At 42.3% G+C, this 16,397-nt stretch overlaps 1 non-coding gene across 1 annotated transcript; it reads right to left on the reverse strand.

The window, feature by feature from the left end:
- Positions 1–9,739: 9,739 nt before the first annotated feature.
- Positions 9,740–9,928, reverse strand: LOC111815998. The gene has a single exon (XR_002820556.1). It is a non-coding gene; the product is annotated as a U2 spliceosomal RNA (small nuclear RNA).
- Between the last annotated feature and the right edge of the window lie 6,469 nt (positions 9,929–16,397).

Raw genomic sequence — 16,397 nt, forward strand, 5'->3', positions numbered from 1 at the left:
TGGTTTTGCTGTCCTGCTTCAAGCTCCAGAAGTTACAGCCACTTGTGTGATAAGTGTTTAGTTAAATGGGACACTAAATTAAAGGGACCAAAACTATGCAAGGTTTCAGACATCCATGAGGAACCACTGATTATATCCCTTGTGGATACAGAAAACCACCATAGTTTACATTTGAAATGCTGTCATATGCTACTAATTATTCAGTGTTTATGCTGTCCCAGGTCTCGTTCAAAATATCTAGTATTTATTATCTCATTTAACATTTCCAATAACTCAATGGGTTAGATAATGAGTGTTATTATTCCTTTTTTTAAAAACATTGATACAGGGTCTCGCTACCCAGCTCAGACTTGTAATGATCCTCCTGTCTCAGCCTCCCCAACGCTGGGATTACAGGCATGCACCACCATGCCCAGCTTCAGGGGCCGGCATGGCACAGTGCCCAGCACAGGATGCAAAACCTGGGATCGAACCTGAGTTCATGTGCTTGCCAAGCAGGCACTTAGACCGCCAAGTTACCTCCCCATCCTGTAGTGCTATTATTTCTCTTTCACCACTTAAGAATCTGAAGCCACTAGAAAATAACATACCCAAATCATACAGCAGTAAATGATAAATCCAGGACTCAAAGCCAGTCAGTGATGACAAAACCTTCCCATCCAGCAATGTGTCTATGCCAATGATTCTCAGACTTACAGTGGAGCTCCTCTACTAGCTTGAAAGTTATTGCTTCTACCCACCTAGAGCTTGTGTTTGTGTAGGCCATCTCTATTGCTAAATCTGTTGATCTTTACCATATTTGAATTTTTTAACTGAGCAATATTTAATTCATTTAAAATAACAATGATGAATACACTATATGTCAAACCTAACTAATACATTGTAAGAAAAATAACTCCATTTTCAAAGCAGAAAATTGTCATTTTTAATTCATTTCTTTTGTATCAGTACACGACTGTAGTACATAATGTTTCATTCCATGTATGGAGTTGGTCCATGTACATAGCACATCTTAATTTCTTTCTGCATCCACTTCCCCTCCTCCCATCCTATTTTATCTTTTTTCAGATCACTTAATGTCTAGCTTCATAGAAGAGAGCTGAATACTTAACATCTTCTGCACTTAATCTACAGCAATATTACGTGTCACAGAGCCTTCGGAAAACTCGCCCAGTAACTTCATGACAGAATGAGAGTGGAAAGGGCAAAGAACATCTTCATATTGTTATGTTAATGGTTTGGACCTTCTGACCCTCTTGGAAGAGTCCTGTGCACCCCAGGGATACTTGAAGCACACTTTGAGACCACTCATCTACACTGAGTTTTTGAAAAAGAATAAATTGACTAACTAGTGTTTACTGTGCATTAAGCTCATCAACGCAGGTTCTCAAAGGGCAGCAGCAGTGCGTCGGGGCATGCGGGAACTGCACTCTGATCTCATTCCTTATCCCAGAGAAAAATTATCTTCCACTGCATCAGTCACCTCCAGTCCTCTGAGCTGAAACCAAGATTTGGATCAGCATAACGTTCTGGAACTCTTTTAGACTGGACAGATCCCACAGAGAAAAGCAGTTCCCAGGAGCAAATACCACTGTAGATAATCAGGAGAAATCCACCTGAGAACTGAGATCACTGTGTCATGTGTAAGCTGTGCAAGTCATTAGCTCATCTACCTCTCAACAAATATTTATTGACCAACCACTAGTTGGAGGCATTGTGCTAGACGCTGATGCTACCCAGACAGAGGAAAGAAACAATCTTCTGCTATCTTCTTGGCTCCCAGTATCAAACGCAGATACCTCCACATAACAGGTTGCTCAATTAATGCTGGATGAGAAGTAGAGGGAGGGAGGGATGGATGGATGGATGGATGGATGGATGGATGGATGGATGGATGGATGGGTGGGTGGATGGTTAGATGGAAAGGATCCACAAGCTACCTTCCAATAACTCAGTTTACTGAAGGAAATACACATGTAAACAAAGTAGGTGATGCTTGAACTGAGGTACAAAAACAGGTATTAGGGCTGGCCAGATAGCTCAGCAGACTAAAGCACCTGCTTCGGCAGAGCGTAGTGGTCAGGATTTGATCCCCAGCATGCTGTGCCAGCCCCAACCCCGGAGCATGCTGAGATGGTGTTTAAGACTAGGTGTGGTGGTGCACACCTGTAATCCCAGTGCTTGGAAGGCTGACAACAGGAGAATCACTATGGGTCTGATCTATGCAGTGAGATCCTGTAGACCCTGTCCTAGATTCATAAAAAAAACCCAGGTATTTAACAAAGTGTGATTTGGGGCCATAGCTCATGTATACCATCATGTTGAGGACTCAGAGAAGGCAAATTGTGGGAGTTAAACTGGCAGTCATTTGCAGGAGAGAAAGAGAGCTGGCAGATGCCAAGTCCAAGTGTGAGTTCCTGGGCACTGACCCAACTGCAAGCACATGAATCATGGCAAAGGCTGGCTCTCTAATACTGCCCGGCATTGTGGCTTGGTTACAGGACTAAGAGGCCTAGTTACTAGAAGTATCAGGAAGTGAGAGAACAACTGGTAGAAAATTTACCTGATCTGATGGCGAGTCATCCAGATATCTATCCCTGGACTCCTGATAGCCCCTTGGCAAGCAGCCTCTTAGTCTGCTTAGGATACTGTAACAAAATGACATAGACTGGATGCTTTAAAAAACAAATGTTTATCTCTCACAGTTCTGGAGCCTGGAGATCCAGAACAGGGAGTCGACATGGTTCTCTCTGGTAAGGGCCCACTTCCTGGCTTTTAGATGGCCGTGTCTTCATTATATAGTCGCACAGCAGAGAGAAGACAGGAAACAATCTCTCTTGGGCCTCTTATAAAGACACTACTCCAATCACAAAGACTTCACCCTTGTGCTATAATAACCTCCCGAAGACTCGTCTTCCAATACTGTTGTCTTAGGGGTTAGTGTTTCAACACACGAACTTGGGAAGCAGGGAGCAAACATGCAGCCATAGCTGCCTGGCCTGCACCTGGTTGCTGAAGAAAGCCAAGTGCCAGGCAGGCAGAGAGGGAAGAGGGCAAAGGCACAGGCACCAGTTTGAGGTTTTCTGCTGCCTGGTTCCTGCCACTTTCCCCCTTCCAGGCAGCTCTTGACAGTTGATTGCTGTTAGCACTCTTAGCACTTCACCAGTGTTAATATTATGTAAAGCTAAAATAAATGAAACAGTGGTGACATGCACAGCCTACAGCCCGGTCATTCACTCCTAGGACCGCACCTCCCTAGTTCTATAGACACACTGAAGACAGCCTACTGTAGCTCAAATGTCAAAAGCCATAAAGACTATAAATGTTCTTCCAGTTGGAGTATAAATAGAAATGAGAAAATTTGGGGTGCTATGTGGAAAGAAGCAATATATTATTTGCTCTCAGCATAAAAATAGTTGGATTTGTCATGGCATTGTTGTTTAACAAAAGCTAAAACTACTCCCTTATAGTCTAAGTATGGAAAAGGATTTACAAACTGCAAACACAATCTAATGAGCTCAAATGCTAACCTGCATAGTCCTTTCCACACCAACCTTCCCACAGTACCTCCTCCAGAAAGCAGAGCCAAGCAGTGTTTGAGGAGGTGGCACATTAAATCAGCATATCCCAAGCCTCAACCCAAGCAAGAATTTCTCATCTCACTGAGGCAGGACAGAACATAATCCAGAGCCACTGGAACTCACAAACAACCCCTGAGGGTTTGCCTCATGTGTAAGAACCCATAGTGCTAGCTTGCCACTACGTTCCAGAACCTTCTCAGGTTCTACACAACCAGAAGCACGCAAGACAATTCACTAAGAAAAAAAAATAGGTGTCGTCTTTTCACTAGGCACTCAGTAAGATGAACAGTCCATCCAAACTGAAAAAAAAAAAAAAATACACAAAAGGATGATTGTTCATTAGCCCCAGAAGAAACCACTGCCCCAACCAATCTGTATTTGTGGAGTTAAAGGTTTTTGTTAAACTCTGTTTGGATGCTCACTGAACTTAGAATATGCACTATTAAAAATCTAAAGTAAAAAAATGAGATTTCACTGAATGAAAATAAATTTAGCAAGATCAAAATATGCCCTCAAGTGACACAGACATAGACCAAGCATGATGAAGTTCACGCACCAGCTCTATTCCTTCAAAAAAAGAATGAGGGCATCTGGGATGGGAGGATGGGTAGCAGATGTTAAAAAAAAAAAAAGGAGGGGAGATGACTTCCAAGGTTATGATCAATGAGAGTTTCCACAAACTAGAAAGTCTAACACACTCTTCAGGTGTGACTATAGTTCCCCAGTCTCAGCCTCTTAAGCTTAAGAGGGAGCTTAGGGTCACGGACAAGAAGGGAATTAAGAAGAAAGAGAAGAAAGGAATGAAGAAATTCTTTATTGTGCAAAATCAGTGTGTCAAAGGCACTATCCCCTCCTTAGGTGACCTTTGCTAGTTCTTTTTCCCAAGGTAAATTTCATCTCTGCTAATCTCATAGACTAATATTAAAATGAAATATGCATTACGGCTTCATATACAATTTTTCTCCAGACTGTATATTTACCTGAGGAACTCCCACCGGACTTCCAAATTGGACCAGATCTCACAGCCCAAGAGAACAGGATTACTGTTATTTACCCACAAGTTAATCACAATTGCAGACTGGCTCATTCTGTATGGAGAATTCACGTCCAGCAGATGGGGATGAAATAATTCATCTCTCCAGTACTACTCAGGATGCTTTCAATTAGCTCAAGCTGCAGCACAGTAAGGTCCTAGGAACCTCAAAGGAAGAACACATCTTCCAGAGGCCTTGTCTGCAGAAGTGGGGTCACATTTAGATGCAGGCAAACTTGGCTCAAGACAATTACAGGAGAAAAAGCAGACCTGCAAAAAGTGTCTACTTCAGATCTGCTTCCCAACCTTGACATGCTTTATTAGACCTAATTGAAGATGTGGGCAGAAATTCAAGGGAAAGTTTCTTCAAGGATATAGGAAATAGATTTAAGTATATTTCACTGTGTAGAATTCTTGGTTTATTAAAAAAAAATGGAAGAATAAAAAGAATTCTTGAAGTACTGGATTTCAGCATTCAGAGGAAGTGTATTCATCAGTTTTTTGTCCCATAGGCCAAATACCCAACATATGTAACCCAAAGGAAGAAGGGCTTGTTTTCGCTCATGATATCAGAGATTTCAGTCCTTGGTCCTCCAGCTCCGAGGAAGGATCATGGTAGCAAAAGAGCAGAGTGGAACGAAGCTGCTCCCCTCACAGCAGCTGGGAAGCAGAACACAGGGGGAGCACACTGGGGAGACAAGGCACACTCCTAGTGACCCACTTCCAACCTGGCCCCCTCCAATAGCACATGCAGCTGTGAACACCAGTGGAACCACTCCCTGCTGAGGACAGGATCCCCATGAGCCATTCACCTCTCCAGGAGTCTCTTCAGCCAATCCAGTTGAAAATTAAGTTCAACCATCATAAGAAGCAAGTTAAGTTGGCCTATCAAATGAGCAAGGATAATCTAGAAATCAGAAAAAGGAGATGGAGACAAATCTGTAGAGACAGTGGGAATTTCACTCCTTGTGAAGAATTTGCAAAGAGGAAAGAGGGGAGGAGTAGGTAGAGTACAGGTAAAATGATTTTGTATAATGTTGGATGGTGTATACATGATACATACATTTTTCAAAACCCCATAGAATAGTAAAAAAAAAAAAAAAATCACTTCCAAAATTGCCAATGAGCTAAAGCTGTAACCCAGTAATTATGGAATAAACTAAGTAGCAATTTAAAATGTTTGCCTGACACTGATGGAAATATATAGAATAATATTTAGGCAATAACATCTGCATCTTCTAAATCATGACATAAAAGACAGAGGACAAGAGCACGCCTGGGAGTGAAATCTGGCCTTTTGTAAGAATGTGTTCCATTAAAGTCATGTGACCTTGAAAAAAAAAAAAAAAAAAAAAAAAAAAAAAAAAAAAAAAGCAGACTGTATATTTACTCCAATTAAATCATGGTCTTTAGTTAGCAAAAATACATCAAGATTGGTTCATCATTTGTGACAAACACAGCACATCAATGCAAGAGGTTAATAGCAAGAAAATTAGGAAGTAGGGGATATAGGAATTCAACTTGTTGCTCAGTTTTGTTTTGTTTTGCTGTAAAATGAAACCTGCTGCAAAAACTTTAAGTCTCTTAATTCTTATTAGGGTTAAAGATAAAAGGAAATACAGGAGTCCCTTTAATTTAGGAGAGGAGCAGAGACTCCAGAGAGGGAAGAAAACATGTTGTAAATCACTGTAGGAGCATACAAGGTACATGCAAAAGGTAGGGTGAATGTTTACATTCTTGAAAGAAAAAAAATGTACAGTAAAAGATACAGTGCTGTTTGTCTCCCCCAGGCATACTTATCCTATTGTCCTTGCCCCTTTCTGAAGTGGTTCTGGAAGTCCCCTATTGTGTCCTTAGCTGTGCTGTCAGGGCAGCCTCAATGTCCCGAACTGACAATGAACTGTTTGCCTTTTGTGGTCATTTTGATGCTGGGGAAGAGCAAGAAGTCACAGGGTGTCTGTCAGACTCATTGAATAGGTGGATGCTGATGCACCACAACGTTTTCACAAGCCTGCCTTTGTGTTGGATGGCTTGCATCAACAGCATCCACCATATTTTTGATCATGCCTCATAAAGACACTCAGGAAAGAGGACTTCCAGAACTGCTTCAGAAAGTGGCAAAAAGGATGAGATAAATGTGCTCAAAGCCCCTGGCAGGGTGGGGAGGTCATTGGTAGTGTGTCTTTCTCTGTAATAATTTTTTTTAAATTATATACTCACTGTTCATTTTGACACCTTTTATAACGTGTGAGGCAAGGTGTATGGACTAGTGGTCAGGCACTCTATGCCATACATTTAATTTTCTCTAGGCTCACGCATTGCCTCAGACATGTATCCTTAGCATTAAAGAGCACAGTTTCTTCGTCTGCGTACCTTTTGTGGAACAATAACTTTCTTAGTACAGGTAAAACAGAAGGACAAATATACTCCTCAAAGATATTGGGAGTGATGAAAACTATCCTTCTTTCATCTGAATATTGCTATCTACATTTAAAATAATAAGGAAATTTAAAGACCAGCAATTTAGGTAACAAGCACTTCCTTTACTGGTTGTATGGATTTCTGACACTCCAAATGGGCTGGGGTCACCACCATCAATAACACATAACTAGATAAAAATTTATGAATTTGTTAAACATTTTTAGAAATCTAAGTTAAATATGTAGCATGGGTCAATGATCTCTTTATGTTGACCTAATTCTTCACTAAAGGCCACTACAAAATGTATAAAACCTAGACTGACAATTTTTTCTATTTGTAACTAGTGAGAACTGATGTTTATCCAGAGCTTAGTTCAAAAACATAGCACTATGCGAAATGAGAGAAACTCTTAGCCAAGTAACTCTTGGGATGTAAAATACTGACTTTATACTCAGGATGGAGGGGTCACAAAAGGATGGGAAGCATATCTTTCTCTTCCTCTTTCTTCTCTGCCTAGGGGAGGGAGGGCTCTAACATTTCTGCAACCCAAGAAACAGAAATTGTCTAAGCACCTGGGTGATGAGTCTCCCTGGTTTTGGTTGCAAGTGCAGCTGAAGTAGGAGTGGTCTTGATGGCTTCCCACAGGTGGCTTCCCACCAGGAAGTGGGAGAGACATCCAGAGAAGGGGAAATGGAGATGGTTGAGGAAGGAGAGTTTCCTAAGAATCCACACCCACACAAAGCTCTGGTGCGTCCTACACAGAGTCCTGTGTAGACTGTATATTAAGAACTAATGCCAGCCAATATGGTAACACACACCTGTAATCCCAGCATTTTGGAAAGCTGAGGCAGGAGGATTGCAAGATCCTGGGCAATTTAGTAACTTAGTGAACCCGGTCTCAAATTTTTAAAACAATTTACAAAGGTCTGGGGATGTAGCTTAGTGCAGAGTCCTTTAGTTCAATCCCCAGTACCACAAAGAGGAAGAGGAAGTGGAAAGTAGAGGTGGGAGGAAAAAAGGAAAAGGAGGAGGAAGAGATACCTGAGGAGATGGATAAGATCTCTCTTCCTCAAGTGGATGAAAAACAGGAAAAAAAGATAGCCATGAAAGGGGATGCACATGTTACCTTGCTTAGTTTTTGCCACTCTAATGAAATACTTGACACAGCCTACTTAGGAAGAAAAAGAGGTTTATTTAGCTCACAGTTTTGGCAGTTCAAGGGCAGGCACCTATATCAGTTCAGTTCTGGTGAAAGCCTCATAACAGATGGTAGATGACAAGGTCAAGAACACATGTCAGGGCAAGCAAGTGATTATATCTCAAACCACAACCAGTAGTCAGGAGGGGCCAAGTCCAGTCCTACTGTAACAATATATTGTGAAACTCAAAAGATCCTATGAGAACTACTTTCTAAGAACAGAACTCAGTGGCCCAATGACTTCACGCTAGGTCCATTCCCCAAAGGCTCCACCATGTCCCAATAGTGCAACATGAGGTGCCAAGTCTCCGATTACAAGGGACCCTTGGGACTCTCAGATCATCCCCAAAACATAGTAGCAACCACTGTAGCCTCTATAGGTATATACAAATATCATTTGGTACACCTGAAATACATAAAATAAAATTGAAAGATAAAAGGAGAACAGAACCTGGACTAGGCCATCTCACAGCCACTGTTGTGTGGAAAGCTGTTAGGGTGCTGCCTCCCATTTCTTGACACTTTTAGATGCCTCAGACTTTCAGGTGACCTTTTACTATAGGAAGGCAACCAGTGTTGCAATGAAGCCAGCCATCCTGAATCACTTGGCCCCATGAGAGCCAATGATTAAACTCCTAAGAATTTCGTGAAGTTGTTAAATGCAGTCATTGCTAAAACATAAGCCATATAAATCTAAAGTTAAATAACTTGTGTCAAATACAGAAGCAGTGAATACTCAAAAGCCACCACTTCCTAAGTAGCTACATTTCCCTATAATCTGTACTGTTGGTGTTGGTCATCTCTACTTTATCTGCATCGTAGGAGTACTATGATGAAGTATGTGATATTGTGATTTATAAGAATACATTTCTGGTCTTCCATCCATTCCTGACACAGAGAAAAGCTTTGGAATTTTCTATGTGGTGAGAGAATCCTTTATTATTCAGAGCAGGTTTCTTATAACTACACAAGGGTTTATGTTAATGAGGTGGCTTCTAAAAAGCCAGCCCTTAGATAACCACAGACTGGGGGCTGGGTGCCAAGGGAGCCATTCTTGTGATTAGAGGTTGGAACTTCCAGCCCCACCCCAGACCTCCAGGGATGGGGAAGAATTAGAAAGACTTAGTCACCAGTGGCCAGTGATGTTATCAACTGTGCCTAACATTGGGAAGCCTCCAGAGAAAGCCAAAGGACAAGATTTAGAGCCTCTGAGCACCTCCACATGCTGAGAGAGGTGTACCTGGAGAGGACATGGACTCTCCGTCTATACCCCGTACCTTTCCCTAAGCATCTCTCCATCTGGCTATTGCTGAATTATATCCTTTGATAATGAGTCAGTAATCTAGCACACAAAATGCTTTTCTGAGTTCTGTGACTCATCCTACTGATTGATCAGACCTGAGAAGGGGCTTGTGGAAAAATATAGAGTTAGTGGATCAAAAGTGCAGGGAACACCCTGGACTTGCAGATGTCCCCAAGTAGAGAGGAAGACTGTAAGACACTCAGTAGGGGTCCACCAAGCAGTGGAGGATTGCTCAGGTGGGGGGACCTCATACACTGGAGTCAGAAGTAAGGACGTGGAGAAAGTGCGAGGACTTTCCCTACTCAGGGTGCGGCTACACGTCTTTGCCACCCATGTTAAACTGATAAGAACAGATACTACACTTGATCTTAGCCAAAAGGCCGAGAAGCGATATTTTGCCACCCATGTGTGTAGGCATCACACTGATAGCCGGCCATCAGCCCTGAATAGAATGCTTGTACCACAGAAATCTACAAAGTGATCACTGTCTCAGCTCAGACAGTGATTTAAGCTTCTGGATCAAGAGTCAGCAAGTTATGTCCCATGGTCTAAATCTAGTCATTGCCTCATTTTTGTAAATAATGCTTTATTTGAACACAACAAAATCCACTCACTTATACATTGTCACCGGCTGCTTTTCGCTGTTTCCTTTACAATTGCTGAGTAGGTGAAAGAGAGTGTATGGCCTGTAAATCCTGAAATGTGGGCTCCCTACAGAAAACTTCTGCTGACTTTTGATCTAGACTTAACACAGTGACAGACACATGGCATGAATATATACTCTTTTTTGCAGGTTTTATATTTAAATGTATAAATTTTTAAATGTTGAAAGGGAAATATTAACTATTTTCCATTTAAACATTACACTTTGCATACAGCCATTAAATTATGATCCTCTACCTCAGAAATGTGCACATCAAAATAGAAAACAGGCCAGCCAAATAGCTCAGCAGCTTAAAGCACCTGCAGGCAGGTGCAGGGGCTGGGAGTTCAACCCCTGGGGCCTGCCATGCCAGCCCTCCCCCAGGATGCACTGAGATGGCCATTGAGACTGGGCGTGGTGGCGCGCACCTGTAATCCCAGCTCTTGGGAGGCTTTAGATAGGGGGATCACTACAAGTCTGACCTGGTAGTGAGACCCTGAACACCCTGTAAACCCTTCCCTAAAAATACAAAAAAAGAAAAAAAGAAAAGGAGTTTAAGAAAAAGAAAGTGATGGGGCAAATGTTCATCATGTAAATTAAACTATCAAGTATGTTATACCTGTGGCCTGTACTTGTTTTTGAATAGAAGAAAATGAAACAAATAGTCTTCCAATAATTAAGATTATTATCAGGCTGGTGAGACAGTTCAGTGTACTAAGCACCTGCTGAGGCAAGCACAGGGACCAGGATTCAATCCCCAGCATCACAGACTGAGCCAGCCCCTCCCCCTGGGTATGCTGAGCCTGCCACCGAGTCTGGGCATGCTGGCACAGGCCTATAATCCCAGAGCTGGGGAGGCTGAAAACAGGAGCATCACTGTGAGTTCGAGCTGCGTAGTGAGACCTTGTATCAAAAACATTGACCAAAACTTCAGTAAAGGTATTCATATCTTGTAATAAAATAAATTACTCAAATGCATAAAAAAGATATTCATATCTCATGATGTTACAGACTAATGTGATTTCTGAAACATATCTTTATTATTTTATTGTCAAATAACTCATTAACATAAATGAAAATATCAACCAACACCTGTATCAAAACTAAAGTCAGAGTGCCAGCTGTAAACATTTCACAATAAGCTTATCACAGAATTCAGCTGACCATGCCATGGACTTGCATACAATTTTGGTGAATGGTAAAGGTGATTTAGCCTTTTGGGCTAAATCTGTTTGGTTTTCAAAAAAGAGGAAACTCACAGTTTTCTTGCAAGTGCTGTGGAACATATTCAATGTCATTGGTATTGTCATGAAACTTCACAGTAGTGGGATGATTCTAGTATTATAAATCTCACTCTCCAGGTAAAAGAATTGAGTGGCTAAAAAACATCATGCAATGCTGACAATAGAATTAAAAGCTAGATTTATTGAAACCTGAGTACATTTGCTTGACAATAGTAATAACCATGATTTGAGAAAATATACTATAATTTTTAAAGAAACAACTTATGAACTGTTATACTTTAAAATAAATTTATATTATATTAATTGGCATACTAATATACATCTGAGAAAGCTATATGTGAAGGAAACATTTATTCCCTCTACAGGAAGGGCTTGGCATGGGTTCACACACCTCTTTTAATAACTCGGCAGCAACTTCCCAGCTCTAAAGCTAAAAGCTGGAGACTCTGGAACCAATTGGCATGGCTCACTTTTAAGATCCCTCTCGCTGAGAGATGAGATTCCCCACCATACACCTGATACCAAACATCACTCTTTTCCCCGATAAACACATGTTCATACTGTATTTGGAACACAAGTTGGTTGGCCCAGCTTGATTGAGTGACCTGACTTCATGTGATGTCCTTCCATGCCTTAGGGACCTCCCAGGGGCAGTTGGGGGAGGCAGGGACAGGTCTCTTGTAAAGGCTGTGTGGTTTGAGGAGGCATATAAACTTGCCTGGGGTGTTAAAGCAGGTTAAAGTGGCTCATGGCCAGAGCAAAGGACTTCAAAGGAAAAACAGATCCCAGGAAAACTGCGTGGCCTGCATCACACTTTTTTCTTTAAGATACTGAACAAATTGAATCCCACCCAATCCTAAACTTTACCCTCACCAAGAGAAAAGGATGCAGAACCCAGCAGCCCACAGAACAATTTTCCCAAAGGTCAAAACCACATCTGGAGACCTCTAAAGAGGTATAATACTAGATGTCAGGAGAACAGAATGACTAGAAGCTTCTTCCAAGAAGCCAATGGGGCCGAGTGGGCACAGCCCAGGCAAGGCTGGGCAGACATGTAGCCCCGAAACCATGAGCCAGAGCCTCAGAGTAAAGTAGGTGACAGAGATAGCTAACCTGGAGGGCTGGCTGTGGCTAGAGGAGGGCTGCGGCCAGTGGTCCATGCCATCATCAGCCCCCGGGTGTGAGGCTGAGTGGAAAGCCACACTCAGTGAGAACCACAGCGTACATAAAATGAAACCTTTAGCTTTTTTCTTTTATTTCTTGGGTCATTGATAGGTATGCTTTTGATTAATAATGGACTGAAGAAAACACAAGGAGTTCCATACAATGCTTCAAAGTTGATCAATTAACTCAAGAAGGCAAATAATCTGGATAAATGTACCAGGGAAAAGGGAAATTGCAGGGCTCCTCACATCCATCCCCTACCTCACGCCTGCCTTTAAGGGCACACCACCCAACAGGTGGCTCAGACTTCTCCAGGAGGCAGTGAAGTTCAGCTATGTGTTACTCTACTGGGGACAGGGTGGGAGGACAGGGTACTCCTGGCTAGCGGCCATCATCCCCATCCAGGGAGCAGAGAAGAATAAGAGAAGCAAGGCTGTAGAGGAGCTGGGTGACCTTTGATGAAAAGATTCTTTTCAGGTTGTTGCCCTAGCAAAGAACAAACATCCTATCAGAAATGACTCATGGGAGGTGCCGTACCCCTCCCAGCCGCAGGCCACTGAGACAGTCCCTAGGCAGCCATTTATGGTCTCACAGAAGACACTGCTATCACTGTACTGAAAACACTTTCAAAAGAGTTGCCAGTGACCATCTCATTGCCAAATCCACTGGCCTCTTTTAAGTTCTTATTCTCCTAGTTTCCCTAACACCAGCGCTCCCCTCTGGGCCTTTGTCAACAGAAAAAAGAAAATATTTAATTCAAAAAAAATCATTTAATATCTACTGTATAGAGACTGAGGTAAAGGCACAGGGTGAAGAACTGTTAGTATTTTGGTGTGTCTAGAGTGTGCTGCCGAAACAAACTCGGAAGCCAGGAGGAAGCATGGTTTGGGGAGAGTACTAGACACAGTCAGCAGGAGCTTGGGGAGCTGGAAACTCACATCAGGGCAGGGCCATCGATGGAGAAAGAGTCACACACCCCTGAGGGTGCAGCAGCCACACAGAGGAAAAGCATAAGCCACCTTCAGGTGAGCTTCATTCCCTGAAAACCAGGTCCTGCCTCTGAGGACTGTTTATTTTCTCCTTTTCAAAACTGGCTTCTTACTGATTCAATTCTAAAGGCTTTTCGCCTTGTGTTCAAGCCCCCATATAAGTCTCTAATTTTCCCATTTGATTACTCAATCCACTTGCCTTTCCTGAGGCTGATCAAGCTACCCCAGAACCAGCCCTTTCTCGTCTTGACCAGCTCCCTCTTCTCTCCAGCCTCTGTTCACAGAATTCTCCCTCATCTCCAACCTCAGTCACTCCTCTGCACCTGTGAGGGATCCTGAGGAGCACATAGTGTGTGCTTAAGCACCATCTTCTATTCCCTCCCCTTTTCTCTGGTGAGAGGGCTGTGACTTAAAGTACATTTAAAGTCCCCAGAAATACCCAGTCTACAGCAAGCACAGAACACATTTGTGATCAATGAGTGGATTCCCTGACATACAGGAAATACACTGCAGTAAAGCTACAAAGCTTCTAGTTTGTGATAGCTAAAGGAGTTTCTCTTTATAAAATTATTCATCATGTATTCTTTTCTTACTATTGTAAAATATATGTAACATAGACCTAAATATTTTAAGCATGCACACTTCTGTGGTCATGAAGTACAGCCATCACACCATCTGTCTCCAGAACTTTTCATCTTCCCAAACGGGAACTCAGCCCCATTAGATAAAACTTCTCCCTTCCCCTGCCCTAGCCCCTTGGAAACTGTTCTACTTTCTGTCCCTATAACTCTGACTACTCTGCATAGCTCACATGAGTGAAATCACAGTGTTTGTCCTTCTAAGATGAGTTTCTTGCACATGTAGCATGATGTGCTCACGATGACCCCATATTCTCTTAACTGGCTCCCAGCCAAACTTACAGTTCATTCATTTGTGAATATCTGACAGTAGGTACGGCATGAGCATTGATCACAAGAAATGAAGATCTATCAGAACAGCTGCCCACCACAAATGAGCCATCCCCAGCCCTGCCTTCACCACACTGGCACTCTTACACAGCTTCTCAAAAACATGTCTGTTTTAGGATACAGGGAACACTATCTTAACAAGGAAACAGCTCTATATGTCAGACACCGTACCTGATAAAAGTCCTTCTCATCTCATTGAATCTTCCTAATGACTCAATGATTAAGATATCTGCAGTATTATCCCACTTCAGAGCTAGGAAACCAAAGCATAACAAGACCAAGTTATTTGCTCCAAATTACATCCAGGATATATGGCAGGTGAAACTCACTCAGACTGATGTCTATTTGATCCCAAATACCACATTCTCAAACATCCACACATAGAAGAGGAAAGGAAAGAGATCAAGCAGATGGTTCCAAGAGTAGGAGCTGAGTAAGATACTTTGCAGACATTAGGGAAGGATGCGGGAGTGAATGTAGAACCGTCCCACTGGTATAAGTTGTAATCAGGCTATTAAAGCCTCTTCAGGGACAGAAAAACAAATAGGCTTCGGAAGGGAAAGGAGGAATTTCATGGTTAGATGGATTACCACCAGGATTGTGAGTCTCCCCTCCTGGGAAACTGCAGAATAGAAGGGGCTGGGAGGCTCTGAAAAGCCAAGCAACCTGCCCTGAGGCAAAGCGCAAACAGGTGATCTCTTGCGACTCCCTCACACAGAGTCCCTGAGGTACCATTTACAAAGCTTTTGAGTTCCTAGAAGAAAGGCTGTAGAAACAAAAGGTGAGTGTTATAAATATGCATGCGCATCTGAGCCCCTGTTAGCATGACTACTGGGTGGGCTGCCTGTCTGATACTTTCAAAATTTAAGAGGCAACATCCCCTTTGATAACAAGCTATTCTGCAGTGAGCTCAATTTCCAGTTAACTTCAACAGGCACACAGGCAGCATCTTGTCGTCACTTTGGGCCAAGAGGAAGGCCACCCTGAAGTGAATAACTCACCTCCTTGTTTCCACACCTTTCCAGCCAGTTCTCTGTGTTCTTCCCCTAGGCTGAGTGTGTGCAAATACGTAAATAGAAGAACCCAATGCACTTTCTGGAGCAGATTCAGTATAATGATAAGTCAAACACAAAGCCATCTTCTTTCATGACTTCTCCTAAAGGAAAATAAAACCAAAAACTGGCCCAATACAGGTGGCAAGAGGCATCCAAACATCACACACATTCTTAGTCATACACGTATGCCTAGAGCTGAGGTGTTTCTATAGCCAGTGTGTCACCTTTGTCTTGAGTATTCCCTGTCAAAGCTCTGCACCTTTACAGTAATGTTCAGCTCCCACTGTTCTTGTGTTCTAAGGCAAGGTCCATACCTTCCTAACACGTGTTTAACCTCCGAAGGGCTTGTCACCAGGACAGTTGTATCCATCTACCTTCAGAGCTCCTACTGCGGGTTCAGCATCCTGTAATCTCCAGCATAATACAAACAGTATTTCAAAGCTCTAGTGTCTTCTCCAGTGTCTAGGGTGACCTTGTCTTATGGATTGTCCAGATTTTTACTATCTAAAAGATCTTATTTCCGTCTTAACCATCCAGCAGAAAAGTATAACCACGAAGTATAAAAAGTAAAGCCATATTTATATGCTGAGTTGTAAAAGGCTCAAGTCAACAACTTCTGACATTGCCAGTCCTATGGATAAACCACTACTATTATAGACTACTGGACTACATTGAAATATTTTGCTGAATTCACACACCTACAATCTTTAAATGGCAATGGAATACCCATCTCTGACAAAACAAAACAAAAACAGTGGATATAAATGAAGGACCATTTTATAGTGAATATATATATAT

This window comes from Octodon degus, unplaced genomic scaffold (genome assembly GCF_000260255.1).
Source record: "Octodon degus isolate 3935 unplaced genomic scaffold, OctDeg1.0 scaffold00024, whole genome shotgun sequence".
Taxonomy (NCBI): domain Eukaryota; kingdom Metazoa; phylum Chordata; class Mammalia; order Rodentia; family Octodontidae; genus Octodon; species Octodon degus.